Source organism: Coptis chinensis, chromosome 5, assembly GCF_015680905.1.
Source record: "Coptis chinensis isolate HL-2020 chromosome 5, ASM1568090v1, whole genome shotgun sequence".
Classification (NCBI taxonomy): Eukaryota; Viridiplantae; Streptophyta; class Magnoliopsida; order Ranunculales; family Ranunculaceae; genus Coptis; species Coptis chinensis.
In genome coordinates this window covers 40,175,729-40,200,174 of record NC_141460.1, presented here as the reverse complement: position 1 = coordinate 40,200,174, position 24,446 = coordinate 40,175,729, and the positions used below count along the sequence as shown (strand labels likewise).

Below are 24,446 nucleotides of genomic sequence, written 5' to 3'. Positions count from 1 at the left end.
CATTATTCTTACGACTTAAACAGAATTTGGGTACTCTTGCAGTTCGGGTTTCTAAGTTTGTTTACCGACGCTCACATGTTGAGTTCCTTTTTCTAAAACAATGTACATTTTTGTTTTGACTACAGGATCCCCCTGGTGCTCCAGTTATAAAGGAGAAAGAAGCAACAGTTCAAGCAAGCAAACTCCCCATTTGCAACAATCAAATGAATTATCACTTGGCTTGTTTTAGGCCCACTTAAGATCATCCAACGGCCTAATAATCTCCCATTTAGCTCAATCGGAGAATAAACTTCAAGTTTCTTCTAAATTACCATCAGCTTTCAAGCAACACGTTGATAGCTTCTCACCTAAACTAGGGCAATGTGCTGAGGTAGATCATTAAAATTCCCATGACTTGTGAAACATTGGTTTTGTATACCCAGAGTGCATTTGAGAAATTGCCCCTTTTGTTGCTGCAGGCAATGCGGTCTCCTAATCCCTTGGGGATTATGATTGCCAGAGGTGATCTTGCTGTAGAATGTGGATGGGTAAGGCTAGCAGACATTCAAGAAGAAATTATATCTATATGTGGAGCTGCTCACATTCCAGTCATCTGGGCAACACAGGTTTTGGAGTCACTTGTCAAGTCAGGTCTGCCTACTAGAGCTGAAATTACAGATGTGGCCAATGGAAGGAGGTAATAGATGGAGGTATTTGATAGCTGCTCTTTCCTTCTATTTGAAGGTGTTGGTGCTAAAATTATTTATGTTCTAACTTTTTTGCCTTTGAGATCCCTAATATAATGCATCATAATTATGTGGAACAGAGCCATGAGTTATCACTTGAACGTTCCTCACTTTCAACTATCTCACGCCTCCACTCCAGTGCTCCACGTCTTCTCTCCACTCTCAAGGTACGTTCCTCCACTCCAGTGCTCCGTGTAAGTTGTTCATATAGAATGACTACTTGTTTGACTGGGATGTTTTCAGTAGAATACGACACCGTCACTGTTACAGCTGATTGCATCACTTGAAACCTTCTAGGTGTGCGTACTTGTACCTATGCTTTTAGTAATTGTTTGGTGGGGGAGAAGATATGCATCTGTGATCTTTACATAAGCTTAAAGAATTGTTGCAAATAGTATGAACATACCCGTAGATACACACTAGTAGTGGTCAGTAATCTTCAAAGATATAGCTTTTTGGACTCCATGAGCTTCTTTAGTAATAATCAATAGAACTGTTTCTCTTACTCTTCCCATGGATTTAATAGAGTCCGTAGGGTTGTATATGAGACGAGAGAACACCTCCTTGCGTCAAATATTTTTTGGAAGGCACAAAAACAAAGGTCAAAAGTAGGATCTTTGAAGACTGCTCAAGTGGAACAGTTTATTGGAGTTTGAATTGCTCATATTGTTAGGAGTATGAGACCTGTTGCCACATTTTTGTGAGTTTGGTTGTTGGACCCGGTGAAAATAAATCTTGAACTTTCCGATGTCTTGGAAAGGACAAAACATCCGCTACTTAAGAATTATGCTATCATACTGTTTTCTGAATTCCATAGTTTGAGTATAAGGAGCTACTACTTAAGAATAGGATATAAGTATATATCTATATATACATATTTGTTTTCTTGCTTTCGACTCTTTTTTATTTATTTCTATTGGTGTATAGGATGAAAGGGACTTTTTTCGATGATACCATCCCAAAGTCATCCCCCCGATGCTTACAACTATGAAGGTGCTAGTTTTGTACAAATGATGTGAGAGCTTGAGTTTAAGGACAAGTCCCATTGATTTGGAAAACAGTGTGTATTTCATTCGTGGCAAGTCTTATTTATGAAAGACGTTTTGGTGATGTTATTTTAATAAAAGATTATGTGATTGGATGTACTTGTGAGATTTCTTGTTTATATTATGGACGATTGTAAAATACCCAATAAGTGGGGGCATCTTTATGCAGGTTAAGTAGTCTCCCAAAAAGGGAGGGGGGGGGTGGTTTTGGGGATTTTTGTTTTTTTTACATATGAAATAGTTTTGTAACGGTTCTTCACCGTTACTAAGCTTTGCAATAAGTAACACAAAAGAGCGTTACTAACTTTATAAAAGCATTACTAATGTTAGAAAAGAGTAACACAAAAAAGCGTTACTAACTTTATAAAAGCGTTACTAATGTTAGAAAAGAGTAACACAAAAAAGCGTTATTAACTTTATAAAACCGTTACTAATGTTAGAAAAGAGTAACACAAAAAAGCGTTACTATTTTTATAAAACCGTACTGATGTTAAAAAGAGTAACAAAAAAAAACGTTACTAATGTTATAAAACCGTTACCGATGTTAAAAAGAGTAACACCAAAAAGCGTTACTAATTTTATAAAATCGTTGCTAAAGAGTAATACAGTTGAGCAAAGAAAACCGTTAGTAAATATTTTAGTAACGGTTAGAAACCGTTACAATAAATAATTACGTAACGGTTATAAACCGCTACTTAATATTAATAATCTAATTAGCAACGCCAAAACTGTGGATTTATAAAACCGTTACAAATATTTTCAAGAACGGTTTTCGATCGTTAGGGATGTCCTGTTTTGGTATAGTGAATCGAAACTTTTGTAATACTTGCGTGTCAAAGTGACTCCCCTAAGAAAATATGATTACATGGCAAACCTGCAATGCAACTATGTATTTTTAGATTAAATATAAGCATTGTGTCAGGGGAAAAAAAACACCTACAAGTCTCAAAAGACGTAAATTATCCAAACTAAGAATCTATAAATGTACCTATTTCTTAGTGCACATGATGACCTTAGCTATTAATCCTTCCTTTTAGAATGCCAATACTGACACCATTAATGAATCTCATCTCAGAAAATATTTACTCCAAAATTTTGAAGTAATTAGCAAGGGCTCATTATCTACTTTACAGAATATAAATAATCACGTATGAATCGTCCAGACTCCAAAGTGCCTATAAACCCTCATACTTCAACTATAAACTTTGCATAACTTCGTCTAAGCATCTATCTATCTCATCATACACCACAAAAAACCATATATAAGCAGTAACAAACAACAACCTCTAATTGTGAAGGATTCAATTGTTTTACTCATACTCTCACTCTCTCGATCCTAGGCGTAGTCTCACTCTCTCAATCATCATATTAATTGTACAATATATTTGTCCAAGCCTACTTATTTCAATGTATTGCATCAAAACCAAATTGACAAACATTTCCAATTATATTCCATGTATAAAAAACTAAAGAACATAATTAATTAATTAATTAAATAAATAAATAACTTACAGAGAACATAAGAAGCATGCCTTGTAAATCCCCACACTCATATTCATCCACAACTAAATCCAACTTCTCCTCCTCCTCATCCATACACAAATTCCATGTAGGCACAAATAGTAAATAGACTAATCCTTTTTCTTTTTCATAAAAATAACTAATTTTCCTAAACTTAAACCAATCCTTCACCCCATCTCCTTCCTCACTACTAAACCATTTATCTAATTCCCCTGGCCCAAATACATTATCATCAAGGACTCTGTTCGTTAATTGAGTTACTTCTTCTTCATTTTTTTTCTATAAAGCCTATAACTACTACACCTTCTGAAAAATGAGGTGGTGTAGATGAAGATAACTAAAATTATTTACATTCAAAGGAAATTCAAAGTCGAACAAATGTTCCACATTTTCCACAGGAACATTTTTTTTATATAATCAATAACAAAGTCTGAAACTTACCACACATTTCCAAATAATTGGAAAACTGAGTTATTTCTTCAAGAATTCGAAGACCCACCAACTGTAGAAGAACTACTCGATGACCTCTTCTTCCTTTGCTCTTCATACTCAGGATCATCAGTAGGCAACTCAAACCTACAAATAGGGCAAGTATTCCTCGACCCCCCAACCAAGTATCAATATAATCTCCATGATACCCATGCCCACATGGCATTTTCTTCGCCTTCTCCCCAACTGGCACACCTTCTTTACATATAGCACACATCAACCCCTCTTCCTCAAATGCAATCACCACATTCTTTAACGCCGAAACCGTTGACTTGGACGCAGGTGGAGCTCCTTTTCTAGCTCCATCAAGCTCAGCTAAGTTCTGCACAACTGTTCATATCCAGCTGCATCCACATAATCCTCAAGATTTCCAACATACCCATCCCATTCAGGTATCTCGACACGAAACTGCATCGTATGGTCTTCTAATCCCATCAAGATCTCTGACCAATCGAGTATCCGATTACGCCCACTCGTAGCCCGTGTGGTAAAATCCCTAATCCGTAGTCGAAGAAGATCGCGACGACGTCTCATACGTATATTGTCCTCCTCTTCTTCTTCTTCATTTTCATTTTCATTACCAATCTCAGATGGATCTCCCCCACCTTCGGTATTCCCAAAGTCAATCTCATCACCTTCCTCATCCTTATTATCAATCATCATTATTATTATTAGTACCCCACCCATTTAGTTCGATCCGAAGGAAATCACCCGAATCAGGACTATCGGCAGATGGAACTGTAGGAGGAGGGGGAGGTGGGTTTTCGTCATCACGGGCTGCCTCAGCAATTAAATGAAGGATTTGAAGAAATTGGCACGGAAAGAAGGTTTGGATTTGTTGATGGTGGAGGTGGAGATGGAGGTGGTACTGGAATTAATTCAACAAAATCGTTTTTACATTCGAAGCATATTATATCGGGGAGATCGGTTACGGTTTCGATGGAAAAACGTTTTTCACACTGGTGACACCAGTATTGTAACATATCGGTATTGGATTGGGGAAATGGTGTGGGTTGGGGGGGAGGTGGAGTTTCGGCCATGGTGGCTGGGGCTTTTTATTACTATTATTTTGAGGTGTGGAAGGAAAAAAAGACGAGAAGATAATGAGTGGGGAGAAAATTGTGGGGGGTTTTATATGTGTAGGTTAAAATTGTAAAATTTAGAACTCGAAGAGAAGGCGGAGGAGTGTTTAAGGAGTTCATTGAAGAAGATCGAAGAAGATGATAAAGATTAAAAGAGAGTATGGAAAGAGGGGTTTTTTTTTTTTTATCTATTTTGGGTTACGAACAATTGAAATCGGCAAAAAAAGGGCATAAAATTTCTTTTTTTATGCCGAATTATTGTAAAATCTGATGTGTCAGTCTCAGAGAAAAAAGGGGGACTGACGTGGGTCAGTGGGAGCATTCTCAACTACTCAGTATTAATGGTCTTTGATACTTACTAGGAATGCCCTCTAGTAGTGTATGAAAAAACCATTGTCCCATTACCCGGTAGGGCACCCGGTCTTCACCCGCAGCCCAAACCCACACCGCCTGAAAATAGACCGTCCGCCCACCCGTTTCTATGCTGTCGGGGGCTATAGGTGTAGGCTTTATGCTCAAACCCAACCCGTTGAGCCACTCGACCCACACATTTCAAGACTCTAACTCCAATATTTTTATATTTTGTTTATATTTTGTTTTAACTTTTGTAAAAATTTGAGAGATATGAACACAAACTTATGAGTTCAGCATTAATTTCAAATGTTCAAGTTTGAACATTGGGCAAATATCAAGAGTTCAAATTCAACTTTCGAATTTTGGAGAATATGAATCATTCATCTTTGTATTAATTTTAAATTATTTTAGTTTATATTTTATTGTTTTGTACCATAGACCCTCCTATCTTCATTTTATCTTGCTATGGAAGATAATCAATTTACAAATGATAAATCACGATAAAGAAGTTTCAAATTTTCAAATATATATATGGTTTTGGGTTCAAGTTATAGTTTTTCATTTTTGTTTATTTTTCATTGATTGATTCCATTAATTTTCTCTATGTTGTGAATTGAAAAGATATTACTTGCAAAATTAGGAAGTTTTTATTTTTATTTATTTTTTTTTTTTGTAAAATTGGGTTAAAATGACAATTTCCACCCGACCCGAATGACTTGCTCGAAACCTGCCCTGTAAGTTGACCTAATAGGTCGGGTGGTGGTATTAAGACATGGCACTTCAACACACCCCGCCCCGTCGGGAATCACTAGATTTGTATTCCCTAGACCTGTCCCGATCCACCCTGTATTACATCCCTAATGCCCTCCCACTCTAGTTCCCCACAGTGCAAGAGTTTAACTGTGCAGGTGACCTTTTCCATGATGCAACAGTTGGTAGTCTAGAGTATAGTAGAAGCACCACAACCTCGATCTAGATCCTACCAAGTTTAGTCTTTTTGTATGTATGTTTGCAAAGGGTAAATCCTCCATTCGACTCCATGATAAGATGATGATTGATCAAGTTAATGCTGCACTTCAATAGAGAAATTGGCTGTGTACCTAAATCTGAGAAGATTTGACTCATTCTAAAGATGAATCTATTTTCCAATATGACACAAACCATTCGACTTAAAAGTAATAACCTATTTGAGCAATACCATTATCAAACGTACATATACCGAGTAATTGGAAAGATTTGTGACAAGAAACTACAATATATTGTTGGAAAACTAATACTATGTTACCTGAAGTCTAGCAGCAGTAATTAATAAGAACTAATATAATAAAGCAGTTGCAATGCAGTCAAGGCTTGTGACCACACAATGCCCTGAAGGTGAAATTGCCGCCGGTATGAAAGCTGACGGCCTCTGGCACACACCTCCTAGGATACAACGACTAAGGATCCGCAAGACAGCACTCATGCAGATTCTAAGAACTCCCAGATGCACTCCAGTATAAGCAAAACCATATTTTATGTAAAACAGACAGAAGTAAATGACGGAGTCCAAAGATAAAGATTCTTGTGTAGTTCGACTGATTTTATAGAAAAAGGTAAGACGATAAAATCTCTAGATCCACTTCTCACATAGTGTGGAGATCATGTGTGGGGTCGTGGAGAAGAAAACGTGGTTTGACTATTTCTAATGTGACGTAAGAGAAAAATCCCAAAACCGAAAAAACCGAATTTATACATATATAAAAACTATGTTAGGTTTTTATAACAATCCCCCACATGTATGAAATCAGAAAATAATATAAGCTAGAGTGCATTAGAAGTTATGAATGGGCTGAAGGTGTCATAAGACTTGAACCTTCGCTTAGTGTTAGTCTGTCGGGTTTACTTGTTGACCAGTGAACTCAATCTTGAACTGTCCAACTTTTGTGTAAATCGAGTCAACAGTTAACTCACATAACTTTCAAAAATCATCATATAGTTCCTCGGTTGTGCTCTTAATGACCATGAGCTTCCCAAGTTTCATAAGTGCTACTAGGGCTAGCCTATCCAGTTCCCATAGGAAGCGGCTCCACTTCCTCACTTATATAGGTGCTTCTATCAGGAGTGTACTGTATCACTACACCCCATTGGATCCCAACTATAGAAAACATTAAGAGTTAAAATTCATCCTTAAGAAGATACAGAAGGTACTACTACATTATAGGGATGGGTACAGAGTTTTCACTCTAGGTTGTAGTACCCCCGCAAATCACTCGAATAACTTATTTTCCTATTGAACCTTGTTTATGGGATCTCCATTCACTAAGGTTGGGTGACAGTTATCGGTGATTTTAACAAATAGGCTTCAGTCTTTGATAGACTTTAACCCCATCCCCCTCGATGTACTAAAGACAAGCTTTCTAGCTAGGCCTTTAGTTAGTGGATCAGCTATGTTATCTTTTGATCTCACAAAGTCAATAGCTATGATCCCATCTCGTAACATCTGTCGCACAGTATTATGTCTACGATGTATATGTCAAGACTTTCCATTATAGGAATTATTTTGGGCCCTCATAATAGCTGCTTGGCTATCACAGTGAATAGAAACAGGTGGAACAAGCTTAGGTCAAATAGGGATATCCAACAACAAGTTCCTGAGCCACTTTGCCTCCTCACAAGCTTTATCTAAAGTTATAAACTCAGATTCCATAGTGGAACAAGCAATGCAGGTTTGCTTGGTAGATTTCCAAAACACTGCACCTCCTGCTAAGGTAAATACATACCCACTTGTGGACTTTGATTCCGTAGAATCAGCAATCCAGTTAGCATCGCTATACCCCTCTAGTACAACTGGATATCTGCCATAATAAACACCAAAATCTAAAGTACATTTCAGATACCTCAAAACTCTAATAAGAGCTTCCCAATGCTCAGAGCTGGGATTAATAGTGTATCTGCTTAGTCTGCCTACCCCGAAAGCAATATCTAGTCTAGTACAGTTCATAAGATACATAAGACTGCCTATTACTCTAGAATATTCTAAAGGAGATACACCAGGTCCAGTATTCTTTCTCAAGTGTTTACTAGAGTCATGTGGTGTTTTAGCAGGTATACAGTCAACTTGATTAAACTTTCTAAGCACATTCTTCATATAATGAGATTGGGTCAAAGTAATACCATCTGACCTATTAATGATTTTTATACCAAGAATAACATCAACAACACCCAAATATTTCATGTCAAAGTGCTTTTCTAAGAAAAGCTTAGTCTTATTGACTACTTCTAAGTTGGTACCGATGATTAACATATCATCCACATATAGCCAAATAATAACACCAATTTGTTTCTCAAACTTGCAATATATGCATTTATCGCCCCATTAATAATATAACCATTAGAAGTCATCACATAATCAAATTTCTCATGCCACTTTTTTGGGAGCTTGTTTTAGACCATAAAGAGATTTCTTTTAGTCTACAAACTTTTTGGTCTAGGCCTTTGATCACAAAGTTTTTAGGCTGATCCATATAAATCTCCTCTTCTAAGTCACCATTTAAGAATGTTGTTTTAACATCCATTTGGTGAATTACAAGATTATGTAAAGAAGCAAAGGCAATTAACATTCTAATAGAAGTTATTCTCGTCACATGAGAGTAGGTGTCAAAAACATCAGCTCCTACTATTTGTTTATAGCCTTTAGCTACAAGCCTTGCTTTAAACTTATCTATGGATCCATCAACCTTTAGTTTCTTTCTGAACAACCATTTATTACCAATCGTTTTACAACCAGGAGGTAGGGTTACTAACTCCCAAGTGTGACTAGTCATAATAGAATCATACTCACTATGAATGGCCTCTCTCCAAATATAGCATCAGGTGATGACATAGCCTCTAAACTTGATCGAGGGTCATCTTTACTAAATAAGTAAGGAAATCAGGTTCAAAGGAAGTTCGGTTCTAGGTCTTTTTACTCCTCCGAGTTCAGATTCATCTCTGACGGAGAATCCTCTCTAACTCTAGGAACAAGTCTAGTAGAGCATGAAGCTCTTTCATACCTCTCCAGAAAAGGGAACTTGTCTTCGAAAAAGACTGCATCCCTAGATTCAATAATGGTTTTATCATCAATAAACTGATATTTAGATTTAAAACTAAAACACAGTAAAGCACTTTTGTCTTTGAGCATAACCAATAAAAACACAGTCAACTATTTTAGGGCCAAGTTTGGTCCTTTTGGGTGCTGGAATAGACACCTTAGACAAGCACCCCCACACTTTCAAGGATTTATAAGAAGGTGTCTTCTTTTTCCACATCTTATATGGAGTTTTGTCTATGTTTTTAAAAGGTATCTTATTAAGGATATAAGATGCTAAGAGTAACGCCTCTCGCCACAGGTTCTTAGGTGCTCCTGAGACATTGATCATTGAATTGGCCATATCTTTGAGAGTCCAATTTTTCCTTTCTGCTATCCCATTAGACTGGGGAGCATAAGGGGCAGTAGTCTCATGTATAATACCATTATCTTCACAAAATTTAGTAAAAGGTCTAGAAAATTCACCTCCCCTGTCGGATCTGAGTATCTTAATTTTCCTTTCTAGCTGGTTCTCAACCTCAGTTTTGAAAGATATAAATTTAGATAAACTATCATCCTTACTTTTCACAAGATAGACATAGCAGAAACGTGAAGCATCATCAATAAAAGAAACAAAATATTTATTGCCACCACGTGTAACATTGCCATGAAGGTCACACAAATCAGTATGAATCAATGCTAACACTTCAGAAGTTCTATCTACCTTTTTAAAAGGTTTTCTAGCATATTTTGATTCTACACATACTTCACATTTCTTGTTATCTAAAGTAATAGACTTAGGTATACTACCAATATGCATTAACTTTTTAATAGATGCATTATTAACATGCCCAAGTCTATCATGCCACAAATCAAAAGAGTCAACGATATAAGAAGAAATAGAAGCTTTATTAATCTCAAATTCAATTACATTCAGCTTAAACAGACCATCATCAAGATAACCCTTTCCCACAAAAGATCCCCCCTTAGTCAAGATAAATTTGTCCGACTCAAATACAAGTTTAAAACCCTTCCTACTCAACATGGAACTAGACACTAAGTTTTTCCTGATATCAGGAACATGCAGCACATCTTTAAATGTAAGAATATTCCCAGAAGTGAACTTCAGAACAACAATCCCTTTCCCAGCAACTCTGGAAGCAGAGGAATTCCCCATGAACAGACTTTTATCGTCTCCACCAACAATATAGGTGGAGAAATCACTTTTAGTGCCACAAATATGTTTGGTAGCTCCAGTGTCTACCCACCAGTCTATCATATTGCTAACTAGGTTCACCTCAGTAACAACAGCAGAGAAGTTGCCATCTTGAACCACATTGGCCTGTGCCTTATCCTTATTTTTATTTCCATCATTTGGAAGTTTCTTGTGCTTACAATCACCCATAGTATGACCCTGAGTACCACACACATAACAGCAAATATTAGGATTATATGGCTTTTTCTTGAATTAAGGCTTGGACTACTTGTTCTTGTTCCAAAAGGGTTTCTTCTTATTGTTCTGGGTATACGGGGCTTTATTCTTAGAAGACCTAGCACTACCAGGCTTTCCAGTAACAAGGTTAGCCTTAGACTTCAGTTCAGAAGTCTCTTCTTTTGTTTAAGAAATACGGTTATCTTCCTCAATGCGAAGATTCACAATGAAGTCTTCCATGGTCATCTCTTTTTTCTTGTGTTTCAGGCTGTTCTTATATTCCTTCCATGAAGAAGGTACTTTTTCAATAATAGCTGCAACCTGAAACCCCTTACATATATTGTAACCCTCTTGCATAATTTCATGAATGATAATCTGCAATTCCTCAACTTGAGAAACCACAGGTTTGTTATCTTCCATCTTAAACTCCAGGAACTTAGCTACTAAAACTTTCTTAGAGCAAGCATCCTGGAGTTGCATATTTCTTATCTAAATCATCCCATAATAATTTAGCGTAAGCACATACAACATAAACATCATACAACTCCGGAGTTAAACAATCAAGCATATAGTTACGGCATAAGTAGTCTTTCTTATCCCATTTTTCAAGTCTATCAGAGCGTACAGGCTCATGTTCATTTTCAGCAGGAATCGGTCTACTTTCAGTAGTCCATTTAACAAGTTTCAAGGTCGTCAGATAAAACTTCATTTTCATCTCGCCGGTAACTTTAAAATTCTTTCCATCGAAAGTTTTAGGCTTGACAGACAACTTACCATGCTTTTCCATTGATTAGTAACGAAGTAAAATATTACAACAAACAGATTTCACCTTCAGATTGTTGGAAAACTAATACTATGTTACCTGAAGTCTAGCAGCAGTAATCAATAAGAACCAATATAATAAAGCAGTTGCAATGCAGTCGAGGCTTGCGACCACACAATGCCCTGAAGGTGAAATTGCCGCTGGTATGAATGCTGACGGCCTCTGGCACACACCTCCTAGGATACAATGACTAAGGATCCGCAAGACAGCACTCATGCAGATTCTAAGAATTCTCAGATGCACTCCAGTATAAGCAAAACCATAGTTTATGTAAAATAGACAGAAGTAAATGACGGAGTTCAAAAGATAAAGATTCTTGTGTAGTTCGACTGATTTTATAGAAGAAGGTAAGACGATAAAATCTCTAGATCCACTTCTCACGTAGTGTGGAGATCGTGTGTGGAGTCGTGGAGAAGAAAACGTGGTTTGACTATTTCTAATGTGACGTAAGAGAAAAAGCCCAAAAACCAAATTTATACATATATAAAAACTATGTTAGGTTTTTATAACATATATATGGTACCAAATCAATAGGACATATATCCACCAAAAAAAATGTCGATGGCCACAAAAGTAACTCTAAGGAAGGTATTGTTTCATAGTTTAATTTACTAGTGATATTCAGAATCTTTATATCACCTCTTCTTTATATATATATATATATATATATATATATATATATATATATATATATATATATAATAGCAGTCCCTTTTAGAGCCTCTGAGGGTGTCCACATCGACAGGGGGATTACGAAAAATCAGGAGAGAAAAACTGTGAGTCTGCGATACTTGTCTCCAACAAAAACGTCGAAACTTAGGGATACAGTTCAAGAACGCAAGACTAAGAGTGAAACAGAGAAACCCACATACTAAAAACTCTCTACCTCTCCCAACTATCCTCCCCACCCCCCAAATCTCATCCTCTTCTTTAGATAGATTGATCTAACAACACTAAATCCCATTATAGAAAACATCGAAACCATTTTCACAAGTTTTTTAATTCGTTTTAAACCATGTTGACAAGTTTTTGAAGAGTTTTTGAATAGACCCCTCTTTAGCCTTTTTGATCTTTTCCTAATGAAGATAGCACTCTTACAAAAAGATATAAAACCAAACTAGCGATTGAAGAACTCCAAGACAAAGCATTAGAAAAACTTATATTTGCACGTAAAACAAAGGAAATCAACTTGGGGAAGCTGAATGATAAAACCCTCAAGGACTAGGATGTAATCGCAAGATAAATAATAAAATGATAGTTTTACCTACTTTTAACTAGTTATGCTATGAATAAGTAAAACTAAATGAAATTTACACTATATATCAAAATTCGACTCGTTATCGTTCAATATGTAGAGTAGAGAATTCGTTCCACTCCTATCTCGTTTAGATTTAACGTTTCCTAGTTTATGTAGTTCTAACAAAATTGATGAGAGTAATGAAATGAAATTATGCTAAGACGGTGATTTAACCAATTTAGATGTTATGATTTAAAATATGGCAATTCAAAACTACGATGTGAATATGGGAAGGAATTAGGGGGATTTGATTCCACCTTGAATTCAACTTAATAAACTAGCATAGATTTGTTATAATCCGAATCGTAATGTTTTCACATAACGATTGGGTCTTTCTAATCTCTAATTATTCATGGAAATCTCTACCAACTAATAATTAGTATGTAAGGCAATTTAAACACATTCTCATGGCAAATTAATTACCTTCTAGAGTGGAATAAATTATTACAACCACTTCTATACTAACACAATCAAGTTTTCATCAAAACTTTCTCAAACCCCTCTAATGGAGGTTTTAGCTTTGATTCATTAAACTATCATTAATAAATGAATAAGAAGAAGGCATCATTGAAGAAATGTAAAATTACTTTATTAATCTAATGAAAAAGAGTCTAATGATTCAAACGTATTAAAAATTAAGTCTTCGACTAATTAATTAAGACTAATCTATATTATCTATCTAATCTAGGATTTTTTAAGAGTTTGGCCTTAGTCCTCTTTATATAGAAGAGGCTAGGTCTACAAATTCGTGCATGGCTTTGGAGCCATGTTTTGGGGCCATAAAATCGAAGCCCAAAACTTGATTACTTCTGGGTCCGAAAGGGTTTCTGAAAATTATTGCTTGACCTTTTCATCTACCGCGCTCCTCGATTGAGTCAAGGCTTGGACCATTAGAAATCTCTTCCCGAGCAGGTCGTTTTTGACATATGGTAGGTTCAATTCTGAGGTCTGAGTCCAAAGATACGACCTTACTTTGAAAGTTTTACTGACTTTTATGCACTATTTTCCCACAAATTGACTTTGACTTTTCAGCTTTGACCGGGCTTTAAAAAAGGTTTTTCTCCTTGAATCTTAGCCTTCAATCATAGAACTTCTTAGCAACCAACCTTTGCTCCTTTATCTCGCAAAAGGGATACATTTCTGCATATAATTGACTCCAATGCCTAAAATATATAAAAACACGTAAACAACACTAACTCTTTATTTATTAATCACATAATCGGTCTAAAAGCAATATTGTTAAAGGGTTAAAACTACAATTTTGGGTTCTTATCAAACCACCCCCAAATAGCATTTTGTTTGTCATCAAGCAAATATAAGAAATTAAAATAAGTGACCAAAAATGGAGTTCTAACTAATCTCGTTTCGCCAAGTGCAATTGCATTGAGCATATGTAACAAGGCCTTAAACCACTAGAAATTCCCTAGTGGATGAGTTATAGCCTCGTGAGAGTTTTCCAGTGAAGGTACTCACAAACTTCATTTATACTACAACGACTAAGAAATATAACTCTTGTTTCCTTTTTTTTTCTCAAATATCTATACATCTCACTATCAATGAATCTGAGAATAATCAAGTCGAAACCTAAGCTAATATGTGCATAATAATCAATCATCTACGGATAAACATATATATAATAAACTATGATATGTAATGCACTAACAGTCCATTTATGAAATTTTGGAATAACATCTTTAAGTAGGTCCTCACATAAATGTCAAGACAAAACCACTCGATTTTTTCACTCAAGTTTAAGCTCACTCCCTAGTAATGCGCAGTGGGCACACTTTACCTTACAATCTCAATGACACAAAGGAAGCCAAACTTCGATCAAACACATCTGCCACTTACTATCACACTAACATATTCCTAATTGAGTTAGCGGTCTTTATTATGTGTCATGGGGATTAGGTGATTATTTAAGAATGAAGGAAATGGATATTCAAAAGAACCGATCAGATTATAGAGTCTTCATATTATGTAACTAGAGAAAACCTTGTTCTTTACTTTGTTTCTACACTTTGTTTCCATCCTTATCCATTTTTTTTTTTTTTTTAGCTTTTTTTTTGACTCCTTTGATCCTGTTTTTGGAGTTCTAACTTTTTATTTTATTTTATATATATATTTTTCTTTTCTTTGGATGAAAACTTTCTTTTTCTTATTTGAAGCAACTAACAAATTCTTGGTTTCATAGGTCTTTCTCTTTCCTATTCTTCATCTCTATTCTCGGACTTATTCAAAGATGGGTAGGTTTTTTTTTTTTGTATAAAAGGGTAAAGGATTTGCGGTTTATGAAAGACTAAAAGAAAGGCTCGAGGGCTTAACTAGCGGAAAATTATTTCATACTGGGGTTGAATTTCGGCTATATCGATCCCAAAAGGCCTAAATTCTCGCTTAGGATATGGTATAGGGATCAAGCAAGTGGACGTGTGATTTCTCTATTCGGAATTTACTTCTCCCTTGTGTCATTTCTCAAATATTTCACTCATATAAGGCTTTAGGCTATATTCTCACAAGATTTGTAGAATAAGTATACTAGCCTAGATTTCATAAACTTCATCTGCCTTAATACAAACATAGATGCTCATGCAATATATTTATAGAAAAATGCAAAGATTATTACGTACATATTAACTTAAGTTTCTAAAGACTATTCTAATGCAAAAGCTAACATGAAACTTCTAGATTATTAAGAGCATAGAGAAAGAAACAACACCAATATTCCTAAGTGCATATATAGCATAAACTTTTTATTTATATTTGAATTTTTTTTTTTTTACTAGAAAAAAAGTGCATATTGTACATATATATATCATAACAGGTGCCTTAAATTACGCGTGTTTCTATGCCACCCCCAAACAAAAACATGCTTTGTCTTCAAAGTATAGAAATAAGAAGGGTAGGAAAATACCATGGAAATGCGTGAAATTTTGGAACATCGCAAAAAATATACTAATATAGATAAATAAAACAGATGCAACTCTATATGAGTTCCACCGTTATGGGGGTTACAAAGAAGTAAATTGTTTGGGACATAAACAGACACAAACAAAAATAAAACTTACCTCATATCCAGCATTTAGGCGTTGTCAACCTCTTCTATAAAGAAATAAGGTTCCTTCGCATTCTGCCACGCTATGATGATTTTCCAAGCCTTACGCCATTTATCATTTACGATCGTTAACATGTTAAGCGCCACTTGGTCGGATGGGGTGTAAGGGGCAACCCAATTAGGTTGTAGCCTCCAACCCATCCAAGTCATTGCACAAAAAGAACGAATAATTCAGTTGGTGGGTCACACAATGCCGGCCCCAACCCAATCTATGAAACGAGCACAAAAAGCGGGAAAGAAACATAGCATGATTCGACAAACTAAGACAGGCATAAGAAGATACTGATGCCTCATACTCTGGGCTCGTGCTAAACTAGACATTAATGTCTTGGGAAGGTCGATAGCAGGGCGCCCCTCATCTAGAGCAAGGAAAACGCCGCAAGTGGCATCATTCATAAAAAAAAAAATGCCACTCCCCATAATATGTTTAGCATGATAAAGAACATCACCCGTGCCGCGTTAAAGGACAAGCTACCAAGAGCTATGTTATATTCCTTTGGTCCTCTATGATAGGGTTATATATTAAAAGCATTACCGTTGTATTAACTCTAATTCTTTATATTTTGAATGAGAATCATATGGGAAAATATTTTGCATATTATATATGTTATTAGTTATATGCATGTGTCTAATACTTTTATGTTTGTAGATGATATGGTGTGGACACACCTGTAAGATCATATCATCATACCTTATAAAGTATAAGTTTCGTTCACAACCTAGATATATTTGGACAAACCATTGGTACGATTGTAGTATAATTTGGCATTAGTCTATCTTGACTATAGGATTACACTAGTACACTTTGTGTGTATTGAACAGGACCAAGTGAGGTTGTTTCTCTTTATACTGACTATATAAAAGAACAAATGCCTCTATTATTATGGATGCTTGTCCTCTTAATCCGGATATAATAACGGGCACTTACGTGCATTGTACATTGCTTTAAATCATCAATGAGTGAGATTCATTTGTGAATCAACAAACTCGATGGATTGGGTAATGACATTGTATGTAAGGTGTGCTGTTGATTATAGAAGGAATTCGTGACCCGCAAGAAGTCGGGTTGATGATGTCCCCTTGAAGAGCTCAAAAAGATTGTCATGCAAACCCTGCAGGTGGATTTATTCCGACATGACAATGAGGTTGAGTGGTACTACTCAAGGACATAAGAAGTTGATTAATATAGTTATCAGTAACTTGACTTAATTAACGGACATTCGATATCTTAAACACGGGGAGATCAACGAGCATATAATATGGAGCCCATAAAAGCTGACAAGTAATTTGGGATTAGGGTGGTAGTGCAACAATGGCCTTTAGTGGAATAAGCCATTTGTTTTGTCCGGACTTGGGCGTGTGTTCTCGGGCTTAACATGGGAAGCCTAAGCCCGTCGGAGGCCCAACCCTAATTTCTCCTCATGGTCCCTGTTGTAGCCTATAAATAGAATCCTTCTCTCTCGGCGAAATTCACTATTCACTGGATTGAAAAGAGAGGCAAGGAAAGATAGATCCAAAATTGGATCTAGCTTTGTGAGAAAGAAGGGGGTTGGTAGATCGTTGCCCATACAACGTCCAATCTATTGAAAAGAATACAACAGAAGATCAAGGGGTTGATTGTTGATTCAGATTCATAGTTATTGGATTCTCAGAGTTATCATAGCCGATTCAAAGGTATGTTTTCTATCCAAAATCGTGAGAACCTATTAATTCCGCTGCGCATGGTTTTCACGGTTTGTAGAAATATTCATTCTAATATAACGGTTCCTATACTCTACACAAAAATTCCGCCCCATAAGTCTCATGCAAAAACTCATAGTTGTAGGCATAGAAGTTATCAACTAAATAGCCCCATGAGTCCATGATTTCGGCAGGTATAGGAAGGTCAACAGTAAAGGCTAATAAGAACTTGGTTATGTCTATTGTTTCATCGTCAATGGTGATGGAGTACATATCCGATAAAAGAATTTACAATGTTCATAAAAATACGAAGTAAGTGCAGGAGAGTAAAGTTCATCAGAACCTACCATTAGAGAGCGCCATCCGCTTTGTATGATCACTTCGTGAAACCAAGATCCGTACGTGTCGCTCGAGAACAAATCTTCGAAAGACTACTCCGATATGAGTGTAGGAGACTTCATATCAAACAACACACTCTAGAGCTGCTAGAAACAACCTCGGAAGAATCAACAAATAAAAATCAGAAGTGGAAGTGCTGCAAAGGCCAAGGCGTGGGGCACGCTCTTGCCTTACTTGACTTCCAGGCACTTTAGCGCGGGGCGCATTTGGAATTTTCCTATGAAGGGCGTGGGGCGTGCTCTTGTCTTACTCGACTTCCAGGCACTTTAGCACGTGGCGCTTTGAATTTGCATACATATGAAGGGCCCGCCTTCCACGGTGTACTTTGAGGGCTCGACTTGAAAAGTGAAAAAGAAAAGTGAGAGATAACAATGAGAGGTGCAAGGTGAGAGGTGTGGTGTGGTGTGGTGTAGAGTGAACCAAGGATTTATAGAAGTTTAGTTTCTTAATTTAGTTCCACAAGTTTCGAGATTGTTAAGGCAACTTGATGGAAACGTAATATTTCTAAAACCAAAATAGAAACAGACCCAGATTCATTATTCCAAAACAAACCTAATAGCTTAATGGTTTGAATTTAAAATAGCAACCTTCAATTCCATTCCTTAAAATTTTCACCACTAAAACACTAGCTAAACCTAGCTACACCAAATTAGTAACATTCTCACTTAATCATACTCTCACAAATTTGCAACAAATTCTTCCAAAATGGTGGATAGAGTAAACAAAAACACGATGAACCATTAATGCCACCCCCAAAACAAATGGGGGAAGGTGGGATTAATGAAAAACAATAAATGCTTGGACAAAATTTAATTAAACTTGAAATTATACTAACAACGAAATATTCGACAACAATTACATAATTCAAAATGAACTACTTAACTAAACAACTAAAACAAAATTCTACTAAAAACAGGGAAAAATTCCTAAACACAAAACAACTTCAACTATGAGCCATGAGATGAGGATGGTTCCGAGTCATCGACCAAAGCGTCGACGACCGACTCATGCCTCTGATTCTTGAGGAGAGTAGAACTCTAATAGGGTGGCGCCATGACACTTCCATTTGGAACTTCCATTGACTCTCTAGATATGCATTCGTAGATTCCTCACGCTCCTTATCAATTTGGACTAGGTCTCCATGGTAGCACGGAGCTCTCGGTTAATAGCAATCGAGCTCCTCAAAATTCTGATGAATGTTAACACACACTTAGTACGTAGATCCACACTAATGGTATTAAGAGAACGCAAGCCGGGGATGAATCAATGCCATGTGTTCTCCATCAGAAGTAGCCTTTTCCAAGGCATCGGCCTCAAAACATGCCATATCTTTCTCATCATCATCCGAATCAACAACCCTATCCTCAGGCAACCGCTACATCTTCTGAATACATTTCGAATAAATCTTTGCATTTGAATGCAACTTCAACATAATCCGTTCAATTTTCTGAATAGCACCGAAATGCAAACATGATCTTAGTAATTATCTGGGGTAGGGTGCAAAATGGCTTCAAACACCTCTAATCATATTTAACACAAAGTTGAGGATGCAAAATTCATACCTCTTCTCCTGTAATACCCACATAACGTGCAGACAGTTCAAACTGATATCATTGACTTTCGAGGTGGCAATGATGTTCTTACCAAACCCATCGAAAGTTACAGCCGGTGGTTGGTTGAGAGACGATCACAAACATAATACGATCTCGTGATTAAACTCTCTCCTTCCAAAATAGTCTCTCATCAATGCCTCTATTCCACCCCTTTGCAATTTTCTCAGCATGATTATGAGGTTGGCGTCTTGTATCAATGTCCATAATCCTACAGGTGACAAGCCTCTTTTGTGTATGTAGATGGTGTATGGTCGTTGAACAAAATAGAAGCGTATCAAAACCTAATTATCCCCAATAAGTAAAAGGATGAGTAGTGGTATCGTTCCACTTTTAAGTGTATGTTATGTGAAGGACGGGGTGGAAAGGGGTTTAAGGGGATTAAAAACTATGATTGTAGAGATTTTAGATTCTAATCTTAACCTAAACTAAATTAAACTAAAATAAACTATTGAGAATTTATAAGAGGGAATTCAAGAGATTAGAATCCACCAATACTTTTAATCATGACGCTACTCCTTCATAGTTGTTTCTTACAAGTAGAACTACAATTGGGCAATCGTTTGAGTGCCGATGCCCTCTTAGACGAAACATAGTTAATAATTAAACTAAAAGGTTGTTCCTATGTTTATGCTATTAATATCTTCTTTCCTTTTATGTAAGTTCGGGCTGACCATTCGATGTATTATCATGAGCAACATCAAGCGAGTACTTCCTAATAGGGCGGCCATTCAATGAATCACCATTTAAAGGCAAACACAAAGAAGATACCAAAGTGTACCCACTCCCTCGAGCTACCCCTTCTAAGGAAACACAAAAATACTTCCCTAACAAAAAAAATTATACTACTAGAAATAAAGTAAATAACACTATTAGTATGATATTAATATTACCAAAAACATAAACCCTATATTCATACTTCCATCCCCTGGTGCCCAGGCAATGGAACTAATAACTAAAACATAAGAACTAACCGATTGAAGAACACCATGAACGGAAGAATCATTAAACCTTAAGCACTAGCTTCATCTCCTCCTCAAGGAGAAGATTAGCCTTCCATAGAAGGAAGAACACGACCGCGGCGAGAAAGAAGAAGAGTGAAGAAACATAAGACTAGAAAAGACTAATTTATTAAGCACTTCGACTAGTTAAAGCTGATTTTTATTATTAATCTCTACGCAAGATTCCGGAGACAAGAGTATAAATGAATTGTAAAATTACATGGGCGCTTAGGTCTCTATTTAGAGGTTACAATGAGCTCTAGAAGCATTCAGGCCGTCATTTGTTTCCTAATACAAATAGACTTCTTTGAAAGTCCAACTTCTTCTCCAAAAACCGAGAAGAAATTCACATGTTAAAACGATTCATAAGCCGGGCGCTTTATTCATGCATCTCAAACGCGATCGTCGTCTGCAGCCTTTCGATCCATGTGTCCCAGGACGCCGTAAAGGCGATTTTGTCTCTTCTGGCTCTATCCTTCTATCCTCTTTTTGCGGGCTTTGGTCCAAGAAGCGAATCTCCTTTGGCCTTCCAAATAGTCTTTAAAATAGGTCAAGTCGCGATCTTTAATAACTTGTTTTCAAGTCACTATATCACATGTTGTCGGCCACATGTATGGAAATTTACTTAATATAAAATAAAACAAAAAGTCACTTTGTTCATGTAGAAGAATTTGAGCCTACGTTCCCTAAGCAATAGCGAGACGCCGAAGTTGAAAAAGGACTTTCCCAAAAAGTTCGGGGACAGAAAGTATGCCCCGCTGGAAGAAATTTTCGCGTAAGTCGCGGGGGCGCGGAAGAAGCTTATTGCAAAGATGCCCAGATGGTAAGGACCCAAATCATTGGGCTGTGTTTGTTAGAAATGAGAGTAGCCACCGGCTTAGAGCTAGAAACGCAAAGAATGCAGAGAATGCCAAAAGAATATATATCGATTATACTAAATGGGCGGACACATATGCCCATAAACCGATAAAATGGTAGGTGTCTATTCTTTTGCACTAACGATTTCTTATCACGCTATGCTAACAACTATTAAGGATTTTTTGTAGGATAAAGAAGATCCTAGCAGAAAACATGGACGGTAGATAGTCGAAAAAAGCGACATGAGCGCCGTGGATGGAACTATATTAGCCGAGTGCTTTCGGACCCATTATGTAAGTTTTAATAACATTGAAGCTTGAACTTTACCTCGTATGTTGGTATTGTATATAGACTATGTTGCATATTGTATTACTCATATCGGTGGTTAATATTGTAGGAACAAGTGGAGGCTTCATAAAAAGAAGAAAAGAAGCAAGCTGGTGTGGTGAGTGGCGTTGTAATGGAAGTAGACTTCGATAATGATGAGTTGTTCAAGTCTTTGGGTCTGACAAAGGGAGGAGACTCGTGGAATCAGCTCAACAAGTCTAAGAAGCAATTGCAGCTGTGTGGTATTGCCAAGGCATTATTGCGTAGAAGCAAACTCTTCATCCACCTGAAGTTGAAGGGAAATGAATGAGATGAAGTCTTCCTTAGTTAATGTCATGGGCGTGTTAAAGGTGAGTTTGCAGTTTGCACTTGTGCTTTATTGCATACAATATCATTATGTATAACTAATTATTACTATAAATTGTGGTCGATGTACTTAAGGCTGTCAAAAGCAATGGAACACCGACGCCAACCACCGTAAGTAAACCAAACAACACCGTAAACTGAAGTCGGTTCCAGTTCTATTCGTCACTTTCGACTCAACAAAACTTGATGAATATGTTTGCAAATTTGAATCCTCCTTTCTGGGCGGGTTCTTCACCAAATGTATCTTTATTAGATAGGGATGGTGTAGTGGTTGCTAAGGGGTATGTCATAGACAGAGAAATTAATTTGAGATTGCGAATGGCGAAAAAGTTCTCGCAGGAAAAAAAGGTCTACATAGAGGAAGTCTTGGTTGGTGATGCTCTTTGTTTACGATGGGCCCCAAGATGGAGTTAGATTTTTGGATGGCTTTAAGCACAGGAGGTCCTTTAATTTGCTCGAAGCCCGAGGATTTAAACTTTCCGAACTTGAATTTTTCAAGATGGTTTGCTTATTTATGTTTTGAATGTCGCTTTGTTTTTATTTAATATGGATGTCATAGTGACTTGACAAACTTATGGTCTTTTTGGTATGGATGAGTATTGACTTTTATATGTTCAGACTATATCTATTTATTAAATTTGATTGCAGTAGATATGTATGCTTGTTTGTTAAGCGGGTTGAAGAAAGTACTAACCCATTTTTTACTCCTACTGGCAAATCAATATAATTGGTTTGCACCGCCGTCCCAAGCCCTGATAAAGGAGGAGGAGATGGTGGAGCCTTTGGGTCACCTCGCAAACGCTATAAAGAGTAAAGAAGAAGTGGGAGCCGTAGGCGAGGCTGATCCGCAACGAGATCAAAGGATGATTTTATGATCGTGCACCGGTTTATTTTCCAATTCATGTTTATGCTTATTTTTATCATTTTTCTACTCAATTCTCGGAGTTTAAGCTTTGTTTGGATGATTTCTTTGAAGGCAGATGAAAAAGACGGTATGTTTATCCACTAGAATTCTTAGCAAAAACAGATTGATCGGTTACATTCCCAGAGTTTTGGAATCGGTAGTTGTTATGGAGATGTAAGGAACCTCCAGCTTTTTATTTTATTACATTAACATACATGTGTAATGTTTCAACCAATCTAACCATGCTATTATATTGTAGAGACCCTCGTTAAAAATCAACTCTATGGTCAAATTCCTCAGAACTCTACGTACCACAATTTGTTTTCACCGGGAAGTTATACGATGTTTAATATTAGAGAATGAATCCTTAATTCAGCCTCCTGGGAAGAACCTCAGGTTTTAGACTTTTTGGACATTGGCTCTGGACAAAATGTGTGTTCAAGGCACCTTTTGACAGATCCCTAGTCGATGCAAATCGCGACTGGTCATCCTTTCATGATCTTAGTGGCAAAGATGCGCCGCGACAATCCACCTCCATTTTCCCAAGGAGCTCGACAAACCAGGTGCGTCCCCACCCATATCTACCAATAGTTGTTGTGGCAGGTAATATTTGTTGTGGCAATATCCCACGGTGAATTGTTGTTGTTGTGGGCGTGAATAGTTGTCGTGGCAGCGCAATATTTCAAATTTTGAAAAGCTTGAAAATCTATCTTAAAGTCTTTTGATGAAAGATTCTTTCGGGTAGTAATTATTTGTTTCCTTTTGTCTAACATTTTATTTTTTGGTGGTTTGTTTGTGGAAGCTTTTGGTTGTTAGACTCACAATACTTCAAGTGATTCTCTAGTTTTCACCGTAATAGCCATACAATTAGAATTACAAAGACATTTTATTTTATTACTTTTCATTAGGGACTAGGTTATGTAAATTGAACTTGAAATCTCTAGTATGTTGTGCATGTTTGATGGGCATTTTAGCCAATTTTGGTAGAACCAACTTCATAGTTTCAACATTTAAGGATTAAGAACAATTGCAGAATTTTTTGTAAATTTGTTAAACTAGCATTAGTTCCATTGAAATTGATCAAAAGTGGTAGGAATTGTTATATTAGTTCCATAGTGCTATACTGACCTTTGAAAGGTTGCACTATAAAAAACTTGTAATTTTTATACTTGGCAAGATCTTGTTGGTAATCATTCTATTTTTCTTATTTTCTAGTTTCCCATTCTTTTATTTAAATTGGGATATCTCATCCTACATTTTTGATATTATAGTTATATATAGATATACACCCTATAAATCGATAAAAAAAAAAAAAGATACTTGATGCATTATTTTTTTGCTATTGGTTTTGTTGATTGGTGTTAATGCGTAGGTC

At 36.6% G+C, this 24,446-nt stretch overlaps 2 pseudogenes across 1 annotated transcript; both read right to left on the bottom strand.

Moving 5' to 3' along the window:
* Window positions 1-2,615: 2,615 nt before the first annotated feature.
* Window positions 2,616-5,043, bottom strand: LOC147497503 (E3 ubiquitin-protein ligase CIP8-like; annotated as a pseudogene). The gene is made up of 2 exons (XR_015197125.1): window positions 3,734-5,043; window positions 2,616-2,656 (listed from the first exon to the last, which is right to left on the bottom strand). The product of XR_015197125.1 is annotated as an E3 ubiquitin-protein ligase CIP8-like (transcript).
* Window positions 5,044-7,819: 2,776 nt separating this feature from the next.
* On the bottom strand, window positions 7,820-8,431 carry LOC147497502 (secreted RxLR effector protein 161 pseudogene; annotated as a pseudogene).
* Between the last annotated feature and the right edge of the window lie 16,015 nt (window positions 8,432-24,446).